General features: G+C 33.3%; 1 long non-coding RNA gene across 1 annotated transcript; it reads right to left on the bottom strand.

Moving 5' to 3' along the window:
• Positions 1-1,021: 1,021 nt before the first annotated feature.
• On the bottom strand, positions 1,022-14,366 carry LOC145784828 (uncharacterized). Its single transcript, XR_014291054.1, has 2 exons — positions 14,253-14,366; positions 1,022-2,174 (listed from the first exon to the last, which is right to left on the bottom strand). It is a non-coding gene; the product is annotated as an uncharacterized LOC145784828 (long non-coding RNA).
• Between the last annotated feature and the right edge of the window lie 965 nt (positions 14,367-15,331).

Genomic DNA, 15,331 nt, shown 5'->3' with positions numbered 1-15,331 from the left:
CATGTGGTGCCGAGGAACAGACCGCAGACCACATCATCAATGATTGTACCATATTCAAGCCACCTAACGGAGTGGAAGGTCTGCGCGTCATGGATGATGAAACTAAAGACTGGCTGCTCTCTAGTAGCCTTCCAGTGTAGCCGGGGAACATCGTGTATCTGGGGTGGTAAAAGGATAGACCCTCGGCCCCAGAGGCTCACACGACGACGATGATGATGATGATGATGAAAGTGGAAGACCAGATACAGAAAATTAAAGGTATTATGACAAAATGGCCCATGTAAGTGATCATTAAATTCTATTGGGGACTTTAATGGGGAAGTTGCAAAACAAATTGATAAGTTTACAGATGTCTATGGAGGGTTTGGCGTGTGAGAAAGGAATCGTGATGGAAGGCGAGTACTTGAATTCTGCGACCAAAAGACTTGTGTGTTAGAAATACTTGGTTTAAGAAAGAAGAAGGAAGAAATGTGACTTTCAGTGCAAGTTGAAATAAAACGGAATTTGACTTTGGGTTAGTATTCAAGAAAAACAGAAAACTGGTGAAAGATGTAAAAGCGATACAATGAGAACTTCAACATAGAAGAAAATAGCAAAAACTTATGGAGATGATAATGAACGAGAAAAACGATTGGGATCAAAATGACAATGAAAGCATGATGACAATAAAAACATGATACAAATTCGTTGTCATTAATTTTTGCTAAAAATTGTGTTTTTGAGAGGGGCCCCATTTTTGAATAGATTCTCGACCAGTCTTGATTTTTCTCGGAGGCCCTGACCTAAATGAGTACATATACCCCTGGTTAAAAATCTCTTCTGAACTAAAGAAACGAAGTGTTCATTTCAATATCAACATTGACCAAACAAAAATATTTTGTTGCGATAAAAAAAAAATTCTCTAAGTTTCATCTAAAAACTAATTTCGTTTGTTTGTAAAGTCGAAACGATTTGCCAGTTATTCAAGCTGACAAGTAACTAAATCTACAGCCAACAACATGTAAAAAAACTCTGCTATAGGCTACTTAGAACAATCTTTATTCGCAAGCTTTACACTGAAAAATCAAAACGATTTGCCAATTATTCAAGCTGACAAGTGATTAAATTTATAGACATACAGCAAAAAGAAATATTCTTCTCTACTTACAGTAGGTTTTATGTTAAACAATCTTTATGCACAAACCGAAAAATAAACAGAAAGAATGGAAACGCTACCAACTGTTGGGAAGCAATCAGTTGAGATTGCTTAGTGTAAAAATGTCTCCAACAATTTACTAGTGAAAATTACCGCATAATATTAGGTTGTGATTTCAAAATTACTGGCAAACCCGTTTTGTAAAGTCAATAAGATTAAGAGTTGATTTTGATTGACATGCTTGGTGAAACTGCAACATATCGAAAGTCCATATGGTAGAAATGAATTGAGTAAAAACTATTTGTAGTTTTTTAGACTAAATTTGTTTCCGAGTCTTCACCTCGAAATTAGTTCTGCTACTTTATTGATGTATAGAAGAATCTGCAGTGGCAATAGATACTTTTTCGCTGAGTCATAGATCGCATCATCTTTTGGATCCACATTGGTTTGGCTTCGGACTGGTAACAATTTTTTCACTTGATGGTAAATTTTCTGGTTTGATTTTTTAATGACCACATTAATTAGGGAATTCCAGGAAATTTAAATAGGAAAGTTCAGTTTCACTTTTGTATATTGACTATTTAAAAGACCTAACACGGTTTTGAAATTTTGTTTTGAACTGACCTTTGACCTTTTAAACTAAGATTGTAAAATTTTGAAGCCATGGATGGAAATATTTTATATTAAGCAATTACATATCTACAGTAATTGTTTAACATCACAAAATACAATTGAATGACATGCAACAGTGAAAGTAGTGATTCGTTATTTCACTTCCCATCTGCATCATTGCTCTCATGTTTCACTGTGTTGTCAGGCTCATCGTGGACGGTTTGAATCCAAGAATCCGCATGTGGATTGGAATGAATGATATCGAGGAAGCAGAAACTTGGAGATGGATCAATGGCAATCTTGTAACTAATGGTTTGTGGGGAAGAGGACAACCAAGCAGTTACAGTGGATATGACGAGGATTGCGTGGCTATGAACTTGGACAATCTACGCAGCTTCAACAGCCGATGCTCGTACACTGCCCACGTCTATGTGAAAATAAATGGAATTAAACAATTGCTAGGGACAATTTTTAACAATTTCCTCAATGAAAACAGAAATCCCGAGTGGAATATCATCGATTGTGACGTGAAATATTTGTCGACTCATTGTAACGAAATAGTTATCAACAAATCTAATAACGAAAAAACAACGTTGAATATTTACTTACCATATTCAACGTCGCTATTCGTTATTAGATTTGCTGACAACAATTACTTCGTAACAATGAGTCGACAAATATTTCTCGTAACAATCGTAATAATCGATATTCCATTCGGTTTTCTATTGTCATTGAGCAAAGTTCGCTAGTAATTGTTTTATCGTTTTTCAGCTTCGATCAAAAAGTGAAAAGACATTGACGTAGTAAGTGAATGTGTCGCAGTAGATTCCGAAGTTCTTTGGTGTGCCGTAGTCCAAAGAACTTTGAAAATCACTTCCTTAAAACAGACACAGCTCAGCAACAAAACGAGATTTAGCATCATGACACAAAAATAAAGCGAACGTTTTTGGCTATACGTATAATTCTTATCAAGCGTTTAAAAAAAATAATTATATATTACACAAAAAGTACCAGAGAAACACAGTCTAACATCAAACATATTGTTTAATCTAAACATTGAAAAACTGCCTATCCTGCTCCCATACAAATTGACTACATAACACAACGGACCAAGTATTTGATGGAGGAAAAGTTCAGAAGAAAAGTATCCAAACAGATCGTACAAGATGGACTAAAGCACAAAAACAAAATCTAAAGAGTGAAATACACAGGACCACAACTGTATTTCTGTGTTATAATGATAAATGCCATACTGTTACTGAGCTATGTCTGTTTTAACCTCTCTACCCAAGTTTGCCTTAGAAGGCTGCAGAAATGTGGCTAATTATTATTATTTCGACAAATTTCACAATGCCCTTGTTATTTAAATATATTTTGTTATTCGACAGCTATCAATGCTCAAATCACATGACGTCATTGTTCCGAAGGCTCGTTTGCCTTCACACATTGCCAGAGCCGCTTGTTGGCTCTTGGCGTAATTGATTGTGCTCGCGCCTTGCTTGATTATTCTTAGAAGTTTTTACCTAAAGAGTTGATTGTACGTGGACGTCGCTGTAATGACATTTAGACTGGAAGCCAAACCATCTTGCCAGCTAAAATGTCGTATTTATATCGTTTCAACGTCTCCAAACGTAGCCGAAACAAACTCAGAAGAACTTGTTTGAAATAAATTTCACACAAAAAAAAAAAATTGAAATCAAATGATTTTGTGTCCTTAATGTAAAATTGACTAATTGAGAAAGTGATCAAATTAGAACCTGTGATGAACCTTTACTTTATTGAAAGCTTTAATTAACTTAGAAGTGAAGCATCTAAAAACACAAAGAGTTACTGACAATAAAGCACATAACAGAGAATAGAATTAGGCATCTGACTGGCAACTAAACATTTGCACAACTGATCGGGTTTGTAATGAACTGACTAGTCAACGCTGGTTTGGTTTGGAACCTTTATCCTCGGAGTGACAAAGCCTTGATTGGTTATTCCTGGTAGTTTCACATACTTGTAGAGGCTCTTGACGCAGGGCCGGTTACCAATTTGACTGATTGAAGTTTTCCGATTGTTGAAGTCTTGTTGCCGGGGAATTATTCCATTCACGAAGTGCAGCTGAATGGAGAGTAGTCTTGAAAATGCGTTGCTCAAGCGCACACCCCCGGGAGTCGAACCAGCGCAGCGTGATCTTGAGCCGGGCGCGTAACCACTGAGCTAACGGGGCGGACGCAAAAGGGCGAACGCACAAGGAACACAGGCAAAATTCAGAACGTGTAAAACAAACGTGTCAATCAACGAATACAAATGAACTCAGGCAAGTTTAGGGCAATTCACAACAGAAGCAAAATAGTTGAAACGCTTGGTTAACCTCATCAAGCAAGAGCCCAAAATTTAGACACTGAACTCATGTTCAGGAAAAGTTTCAATAACTAAACTATTTTCATCTTCAGTGCTATAAAAATTTAGGGACAGCAGAATACCGGGACGACTCGCTTTACTGATTTTTCTTGCAAAATGGACAGCTGGAGGGTTACTAAGAAGTTCAATAATTAGCAGAACTGCAAAACGTTTTCTTTGCTTTTAGGTAAATTCATTCTCATGAAATGAATTGCTATACTTGGTTAAAATTTTGGGTGCTAGAAAATCTGCAAAACCTTACTGCAGCAGTGTGAGGCTGCCTACCGTTTCCTGTGTTGCGTGAAGTCTACCCCTGCATTATCATGACTTGAATACTATTAAATAAACATGATATCAAATATTTCCTACATTTATTTTGGCGATACACACTTTGTACACATGTGGGCAGGTCATAAAAACTGCACCTGAGTATGCGACATATGGCAGTAGACCTCAAGCTGTAGTTGCATCAAATTTTGTCATAACACTATAACCCTCCAGTTGTACACCTTGCTTTTGAGTGAGCAATCCCATACTTCTACCATCGTATAAAAATTTTGCTGAATATGAGTTTATTATTTACAGTTTGGGTTCATTATTTTTGATATCTTCTTAGTTGATTAATTTTAATTCCTAACTAATTTAATGTAATTTTTGTTTTCTTTAAATGTTATAAATAAATGTAAAGTTAAATCTAACAAGTTTACTCGGCTTCTTTTGTTTATTTGTTTATAGAGAGCACGTATGTTTATTTGTTTATGTTGCGAAGTGTAGTTTAGAGCAGATATTTTCTACAGTTTCAAAATAACAAAAGCATTTCAAATTTCAGAAGCAAACACATCTCTTACTCAACTAATAGTTCAGTTTGTTTTTATGCAACAAGTTATCCATTAAACTAGTATATCGATTAAACTAGTATATAGATCAACCTAGTATATCGATTAAACTTGTATATCGATTAAACTAGTATAGCCTATCGATTAAACTTGTATATCGATTAACTCGACCTGTTATCAGACGTAGTCAAATGGCCACGCCCTTCACTAGTTTTGAAATTTTATATAGAAGGAATTTTCCTAAAACGCTGATATTTCTTGACTTTTACTTTTTATCATTTGAGCATCGTTTAAACCTAATTTGGCTATTTTTGGAACACTGAGGGTCGAATGCAGAAAGGTAGCTCAAAATAAGCCTAGCTTAACGCCAAGCTCTTCTCAGGCAAGCGGAGTTTTAGTCAAGCTCGGTTTAAAGCTTGAGCGCGATGCAGAAACTAATTTGCAAGATCGCTTGGCCAAGCCACTCTTTGAGCTGCGCTTCATAATAAAACTGGTTTTAAGCCACGTTTTTGACGCAAAGTGTGACGTCACTCGACTTGCCATAGTGATTTTTGACAAAGCATGTTTGTTTTGTTTGTTTGTTTATCTTTATCCTGCATTGCGGGAAAGCGGACTTGAGCGCTATGCATCGGTGTACGCCTTCCGACATACACCTGACCCACGCTGCAGCCGACGACAATGTCTGTTTCCGGTTGTCTACTCTACTTATGACTTCAATTTGGTACTACCCATTACTCGAAATCGATCACTAGGTAGAGGCAATTATCGTTAAGTTTCTTGCCCAGAGAAACAACAGCAAGTGCGGGTGGCTGGAGTCGAACATGCAGGCTCTCGACTGCGAGCCCAACGTGCTAACCACTCGGCCACGGCTGCCGACTAGCAAGCATGTAGTGGTAGACAACAATTTGTAGGCTACAAGTAGCAGTTGTTTTTTAACAACATTGTAACTGAAAAATAGCAGTGAACCAAAACTATCTGGAGGTTTGTCAAGGGGCTAAATAGGGAGGGGTAGGCCCCAGGCGCGAATTTATGGGGGGGCCCAGGGGGCCCGGCCCCCCCCCCCCCGAAGTTTTGTGAAAAACTGTATGTTTCCGCATCAAATGATTTGATATGCTTCTAAACAGCTGATATTAGTCCCTCGGCATCACAATTGATGAAAATGGTTGTTTTAATGTCTATTTTATAGCATATCGTATATGTCGTAGTATCATTGTTCATATCTGTTTAGCTTTTTCTTTCTTTTTAATTGATTTTCAAATTTTCTGGCCCCCCCCGAAAAAAACTCTTAGATTCGCGCCTGCGTAGGCTATTAATAAAAATTAAAAGTATTATTGAAGTCTACAAAATGGCGAGAGAGAGATGATTCTTTATGAGAGCCAAAAAATCAACTAGCAAGTATGAACAAACAGCAACTTGTACAAGTACTGTAGAGTTTTTTCTTTTATATCTACAGAACTTCGTTGATAAAAAATGGTTGTAGAAAGGCAGAGCCTCATCTTACTGAATGTATAGCCATAAAATAGCTTACCTGCATGCTGTACTACAGCCTCTGCAGGTATACTTCGGAAATAGTTTTTACAACAAAAACATAAAATTGCCGAAGTGATAAGCATTGGTTAATCATGCATCCAATATTTTGTTTGCTAGCAAGAGGAGGATAACAAACGTTTGTTTATTTTTTACCAGAAAACGGTTTACTTTTTAGCAATAACATACGGTACTTTATGGATACATTAGACTTGCTTGAAAGATTCATTGAAGATGAAGAACCAACGGTTAACTTATCACGCAGGATGATTAGGGATGCACAAAATCCATTTGATTATTACGATGATGACCAGCTTCATGCACGCTACAGATTTAGCAAAGCTGTTGTAGTAGAACTGTGCCAGCAACTATCCGATAGTTTCACAGAGCGAAGTCAATCCCTCTTACCAATGCTACAGTTGCTTGTTACCTTAAGATTCTATGCAACTGGACATTTTAAACTGAGTGATGGTGACTTGATTCAATGTCACCAAACGACTGTATGCCGTACAGTCAGGCCCGTAGCCAGCCGGGGGCCAGGGGGGCCTTGCCCCCCTGGCAAAATCCAAACATTCTCGAGCAACAGCTACAGATATAATGACTTTGCCCATTTAAATTTTTTTGCCCCCCCCTAAAAAAATTTGGGCCACCCTTGCTCTGCAGTCTGGCTACGGCCCTGCGTACAGTAAAAAAAGTTTCAGCGTACATTGCTGCAAGGAAAAACACATACATAAAGTTTCCATCATCGCCAGCAGAAATTCTAAATACCAAACAGAAGTTTTAAGGTATTGCCTATTTTCCTTGTGTAATAGATGCAATTGGTGAAAACGCTGAAATTTTCTGGAACAGGAAAGGCTATTTCTCAATAAATACCCAGTGCATTGTTGATGCAGAATTACGCATTACAAATATTTTCGCATCATGGCCAGGAACTTCCACCGAACACACAACTTCACTGAAATCCTTTGAAATCCAGTTTGCAAAAATGCTTAAGTCAAGATCTGCCGCTGTTAAGTCGCCATTTTTGGCGACTTAAATTGGTGGCTCAAAACCTGAAATGAAACGAGTTTTAAGCTAAGCTTAAAGTAAGAATAGTTTCTGCAGCGCAAAACTCGGCTCAAGCCACTATTTAAGCCCGGCTTTCTTAAAACTAGTTTTGAGCTACCTTTCTGCATTCGACCCTATGTGGTTCACAATAACCATTTTGTCACAGGTTGTTCAGAAATTTTGTCTAAGTTCCTAGATTTTGGCAATCGGCATCGAAATGACTCATCGCTTCTACTATTGTATACACAGTGGCCGCAGTCAACCGCGAGTCAAGTCATCAATCACACAATAAAACTAAGAACGAAACGCAATGGGACTCATAGTACAATTTATCGTTTTATCTCAATTCAGGCAGTTTTTGTTGCGTCATTGCAAGGCAAGTAAAATTGACCAGTTTTTACGAAGATAAGACGTGTTCATAACATAAAAAGCAAACTTTGGCAACTAGGAAATATCCACTCCTTTAGTTTAGTATTTACACTTTGCTACTTCTGAAAAGAAAAACAGAGCTAATCACAACCGAATCATCAACCACAGCCATCCACAAAGCGTTTTGTACCATATGTGTAGACGACATCAGAGGAACAGATTATTCCAAAAAAAGAAATAATCTCGGCAAAGTTCCTCATCATGCAACATGCCTTTTTGCACAAAGCACATGTTGAAACTATGTATGTTATTGCCATTCATGACATGTACAGTTGAGAAGGAGCGATCTTCCTGGCGTCAGCACTACCTGACTGCTCGCGACAGAACAGCGAGCATTGTGTTTCGCTAAACTGAATTTTTCATAACTCCACGATCATTCGATGTGTGTTGAGAATTATGGTACATTTCATTTTGAATCATGAAAAGTAAAATTAACTTTTCTTACATTGTCTCGACATTGCCAGACTCAAGTTAAACAACCCAGACAGACAAACCCGTCATTTTTACATTGATTCAACGTCTGAAAAATGACGGGTTTTGCTGTCTGGGAAATTTAGCAAAAAGCAGGCAGCCCAAGCAGAAAAGTTGGCTTTTATATTGTTTCAACGTTTAGCTACATTCAAAAGTATCAAAAAGATTTTTCTTCTTGTGATTCTTAAACATTTTGGCAAGTTAAAATGAAAGCTACACTTTATGAAATGAAACGCCTGACAAAACAACTGACTGGAAATCGTGTTACCTATACTTCTAACCCAGCCAGTGAACCCACCACTTTCAACAATGGTTCGACGTCTGCAGACGTTAAATGAATGAAAAAAGGACCAATTTTGCTGGCTGGGAAAGAATGTGATAAACTAGAGTTACTGCAACCAGAAAATCAATCTGCTAACGTTGAATCAATATGAAAAAAATGATTTGCTGGCTGGGATCGCTACAACTATTTTATGCTTTCATTCATCTTGATTTGTCATGAGAAATACTACCATGCTAAGCAGCCAAGACCACCTGAGGAGAAGCAATTCATCACAATAACCTCAAAACCGCTTGATGTAGTATGAATATGAAAAATGCAGCATTTATTATAGGAAAAAATAATTTCTTTCAAAGTATTTTTTGAATGTTCACAAATCATCAAAATTAAAAATCGAACGAAGAAAATCGGACATGAAATGATTAAATGCCAGCAAAATTCGCAATTTTAGAGCTTTTTTGCAACATATGTTTTCAGAATACACAAACTAAGCATTTATTTCAAAAACAAATAATTACAATATAAAATGAAAGCATTTGACTATGTGCATGCCAATAGTATATCGATTAAACCAGTATATCGATGAAACTAGTATATCGATTAAACTAGTATATCGATTAAACTTGTATATCGATTAAGCTAGTATATATCGATTGAACTTGTATATCGATTAAACTAGTATATCGATTAAACCAGTATATCGATTAAACCAGTATATCGATTTAACTAGTATATCGATTAAACTAGTATATCGATTAAACTAGTATATCGATTAAACTAGTACATCGATTAAACTAGTATATTGATTAAACTAGTATATCGATTAAACTAGTATATCGATTAAACTAGTATATCCATCAAACTAGTATATCGATTAAACTAGTATATCCATCAAACTAGTATATCGATTAAACTAGTATAACGATTAAACTAGTATATCGATTAAACTAGTATATCGATTAAACTTGTATATCGATTAAACTTGTGTATCGAGTAAACTAGTATATTGATTAAACTAGTATATCGATTAAGCTAGTATAACGATTAAACTAGTATATCGATTAAACTAGTATATCCATCAAACTAGTATATCGATTAAACTAGTATATCGATTAAACTAGTATAACGATTAAACTAGTATATCGATTAAACTAGTATAACGATTAAACTAGTATATCGATTAAACTAGTATATCCATCAAACTAGTATATCGATTAAACTAGTATATCGATTAAACTAGTATAACGATTAAACTAGTATATCGATTAAACTAGTATATCCATCAAACTAGTATATCGATTAAACTAGTATATCGATTAAACTTGTGTATCGAGTAAACTAGTATATCGATTAAACTAATATATCGATTAAACTAGTATATCCATCAAACTAGTATATCGATTAAACTAGTATATCCATCAAACTTGTATATCGATTAAACTAGTATATCGATTAAACCAGTATATCGATTAAACTAGTATAACGATTAAACTAGTATATCGATTAAACTAGTATATCCATCAAACTAGTATATCGATTAAACTAGTATATCGATTAAACTTGTGTATCGAGTAAACTAGTATATCGATTAAACTAATATATCGATTAAACTAGTATATCGATTAAACTAGTATATCCATCAAACTAGTATATCGATTAAACTAGTATATCGATTAAACTTGTGTATCGAGTAAACTAGTATATCGATTAAACTAATATATCGATTAAACTAGTATATCGATTAAACTTGTGTATCGAGTAAACTAGTATATCGATTAAACTAATATATCGATTAAACTAGTATATCGATTAAACTTGTGTATCGAGTAAACTAGTATATCGATTAAACTAATATATCGATTAAACTAGTATATCGATTAAACCAGTATATCGATTAAACTAGTATAACGATTAAACTAGTATATCGATTAAACTAGTATATCCATCAAACTAGTATATCGATTAAACTAGTATATCGATTAAACTTGTGTATCGAGTAAACTAGTATATCGATTAAACTAATATATCGATTAAACTAGTATATCGATTAAACTAGTATATCGATCAAACTAGTATATCGATTAAACTAGTATATCGATTAAACTTGTGTATCGAGTAAACTAGTATATCGATTAAACTAATATATCGATTAAACTAGTATATCGATTAAACTTGTGTATCGAGTAAACTAGTATATCGATTAAACTAATATATCGATTAAACTAGTATATCGATTAAACTAGTATATCGATTAAACTAGTATATCGATTAAACTAGTATATCGATTAAACTTGTGTATTGAGTAAACTAGTATATCGATTAAACTAATATATCGATTAAACTAGTATATCGATTAAACTAGTATATCGATTAAACTAGTATATCGATTAAACTTGTGTATCGAGTAAACTAGTATAACGATTAAACTAGTATATCGATTAAACTTGTATATCGATTAAACTAGTATATTGATTAAACTAGTATATCGATTAAACTAGTATAACGATTAAACTAGTATATCGATTAAACTTGTGTATCGAGTAAACTAGTATAAGCCTATCGATTAAACTAGTATATCAATTAAACTTGTATATCGATTAAACTAGTATATCTATTAAACTAGTATATCGATTAAAATAGTATATCAATTAAACTTGTAAATCGATTAAACTAGTATATCGATTGAACTAGTATAACGATTAAACTAGTATATCGATTAAAATAGTATAACGATTAAACTAGTATATCGATTAAAGTAGTATAACGATTAAACTAGTATATCGATTAAAACAGTATAACGATTAAACTAGTATATCGATTAAACTAGTATAACGATTAAACTAATATATCGATTAAACTAGTATATCGATTAAACTTGTATATCGATTAAACTAGTATATTGATTAAACTTGTATATCGATTAAACTAGTATATCGATTAAACTAGTACATCGATTAAACTAGCATATCGATTAATCTAGCATATCGATTAAACTAGTACATCGAGTAAACTAGCATATCGATTAATCTAGCATATCGATTAAACTAGTATATCGATTAAACTAGTACATCGATTAAACTAGCATATCGATTAATCTAGCATATCGATTAAACTAGTATATCGATAAAACAAGTATGTCGATTAAACTGGTAGCCTACATCGATTAAACTAGTATATCGATTAATCTAGCATATCGATTAAACTAGTATATCGATTAAACTAGTATATCGATAAAACAAGTATGTCGATTAAACTGGTAGCCTACATCGATTAAACTAGTATATCGATTAATCTAGCATATCGATTAAACTAGTATATCGATTAAACTAGTATATCGATAAAACAAGTATGTCGATTAAAGTGGTAGCCTACATCGATTAAACTAGTATATCGATTAAACTAGTACATCGATTAAACTAGTATATCGATTAAACTAGTACATCGATTAAATTAGTATATCGATTAAACTAGTATATCGATTAAACTAGTATATCGATTAAACTAGTATGTCGATTAAACTAGTACATCGATTAAACTAGTATATCGATTAAACTAGTACATCGATTAAACTAGTATGTCGATTAAACTGGTATATCGATTAAACTAGTATATCGATTAAACTAGTATATCGATTAAACTAGTATATCGATTAAACTAGTACATCGATTAAAATATTATATCGATAAAACTAGTATATCGATTAAACTAGTATATCGATTAAACTAGTATATCGATTAAACTAGTATATCGATCAAACTAGTATACCGAATAAACTAGTATATCGATTAAACTAGTATATCGATTAAACTTGTGTATCGAGTAAACTAGTATATCGATTAAACTAATATATCGATTAAACTAGTATGTCGATTAAACTAGTAGCCTACATCGAGTAAACTAGTATATCGATTAAACTAGTACATCGACTAAACTAGTATATTATATCTATTAAACTAGTCTAACGATTAAATTAGTATATCGGATAAACTAGTATATTGATTAAACTAGTATATCTATTAAACTAGTATATCGATTAAACTAGTACATCGACTAAACTAGTATATCGATTAAACTAGTATATCGATTAAACTATTATATCTATATTAAACTAGTATAACGATTAATCTAGTACATCGATTAAACTAGTATAACGATTAAACTAGTACATCGATTAAACTAGTATATCGATTAAACTAGTATAATGATTAAACTAGTATATCGATTAAACTAGTATATCGATTAAACTAGTATGTCGATTAAACTAGTACATCGATTAAACTAGTATATCGATTAAACTAGTACATCGATTAAATTAGTATGTCGATTAAACTGGTATATCGATTAAACTAGTATATCGATTAAACTAGTATATCGATTAAACTAGTATATCGATTAAACTAGTACATCGATTAAAATATTATATCGATAAAACTAGTATATCGATTAAACTAGTATATTGATTAAACTAGTATATCGATTAAACTAGTATATCGATCAAACTAGTATACCGAATAAACTAGTATATCACTTAAACTAGTATATCGATTAAACTTGTGTATCGAGTAAACTAGTATATCGATTAAACTAGTATATCTACTAAACTAGTATGTCGATTAAACTAGTAGCCTACATCGAGTAAACTAGTATATCGATTAAACTAGTACATCGAATAAACTAGTATATTATATCTATTAAACTAGTCTAACGATTAAACTAGTATATCGATTAAACTAGTATATCGAATAAACTAGTACATCGACTAAACTAGTATATCGATAAAACTTGTATATCGATTAAACTATTATATCTAATAAACTAGTATAACGATTAATCTAGTACAACGATTAAACTAGTATAACGATTAAACTAGTACATCGATTAAACTAGTATATCGATTAAACTAGTATAATGATTAAACTAGTATATCGATTAAAATAGTATATCGATAAAACTTGTATATCGATTAAACTAGTATATCGATTAAACTAGTATACCGATTAAACCAGTATATCGATTAAACTAGTATAACGATTAAACTAGCATAACGATTAAACTAGTATATCGATTGAACTAGTATAACGATTAAACTAGTATATTGATTAAACTAGTATAACGATTAAACTAGTATATCGATTAAACTAGTATAACGATTAAACTAGTATAACGATTAAACTAGTATATTGATTAAACTAGTATAACGATTAAACTAGTATATCGATTAAACTTGTATATCGATTAAACTAGTATAACGATTAAACTAGTATATCGATTAAACTAGTATATCGATTAAACTAGTATAACGATTAAACTAGTATAACAATTAAACTAGTATATCGATTAAACTAGTATATCGATTAAACTAGTTTATGGATTGAAATAATATATCGATCAAACTAGTATATCGATTAAACTAGTATAGTAACCTATATTTAGAATTAAAACAGTATATGAAGAGCCCAGTTCCAAAACTGCTTAGGCGCCACTTTTACCAAAATTGAGTTTAGAGTATCATTAGGTAGAGTATTACCATAGGTACCTACTATCCATTCCTGTTTTTCCAAAACCTCTTTCTGTTTCAAATTCGACACTAAAAAGTGCGTTTTTTTCCAAAACTGCTTACGCGCCATCACACTTTGTTTCCAAAACCACTTGTATCCACAATTAACCAATCATATTAAGCCATTGTATGACGTGACATATCGCTGATTGTTAAACCGTTTTCGTCATCGTTTCTTGATAAGCAGCAGTGTTACCATTTGGCAAATTTCACTACCAAATTCGAGATTTGGTAGAATTTTACGTTGTTTGGCAGTAAAATTTTGAGATGGCAGAATTTTGGCAAACATTTTTGGTGAGTTGACAGTCAGTTTCTGGTCAGTTTGGCAAAATTTGAAATGTGTTTGGTTGTTTGAAGCATCTACTACCTGGCAACACTGATAAGCACTGTTATAGGCTTGCAGCCTATTGTTGCAGCTACCAACGGTGCTTAGACTGCTTAGTAGCCTACTTGAGCTTTAAAGCTGTGTTTTTTTGCTTTGTTTAAAGTGGATTTGGATTGTGGTGATGAATTAGTGGTGGTCAGCTTGGAAAAATGTTTTCAAAAATTGGTTTCTGTCATTTTGGCAATTTTTATTGTCCAGTTTATTTCCAAAACCGCTTATATCCACATTTCTAATTTTATAAAAAGGCGATTCTAAGCCTTCTAATATTCCTTAGATCTGGACAAACGTCATGGCTCAATTCAGTAGGTAGTGATACATCGTTAGAAATCAAAAGCGCATTACATTTACCAAGCGAAACTGTCATAAACGTTTTTCGTGGTTTTCTCGAAATCACCGAAAGTGGATGTAAGCGGTTTTGGAAACAAGCTCTTCATATCTTGTGTTTATAATTATGTAGTGAAATATGCCTTTGTTCATTCATATATAGTTTGTCACGCTAGTGTCGGAGCCAGATAAGAGCATTGTTTGTAATGTGTTTTTGGGTCGTTGCGGTCACATGAGAGTCTAAGGGGGCGTCACATGTTACAAATAAATTACTGAGATCCTTCTGTGTTTATAAAGGAAATGGTTTGAGATAGTAGTAAAGTAGGAGAGTTTCAAGCCA

Source organism: Aplidium turbinatum, chromosome 15 (assembly GCF_918807975.1).
Source record: "Aplidium turbinatum chromosome 15, kaAplTurb1.1, whole genome shotgun sequence".
NCBI lineage: Eukaryota > Metazoa > Chordata > Ascidiacea > Aplousobranchia > Polyclinidae > Aplidium > Aplidium turbinatum.
This window is presented reverse-complemented; position numbering and strand designations above follow the sequence as displayed.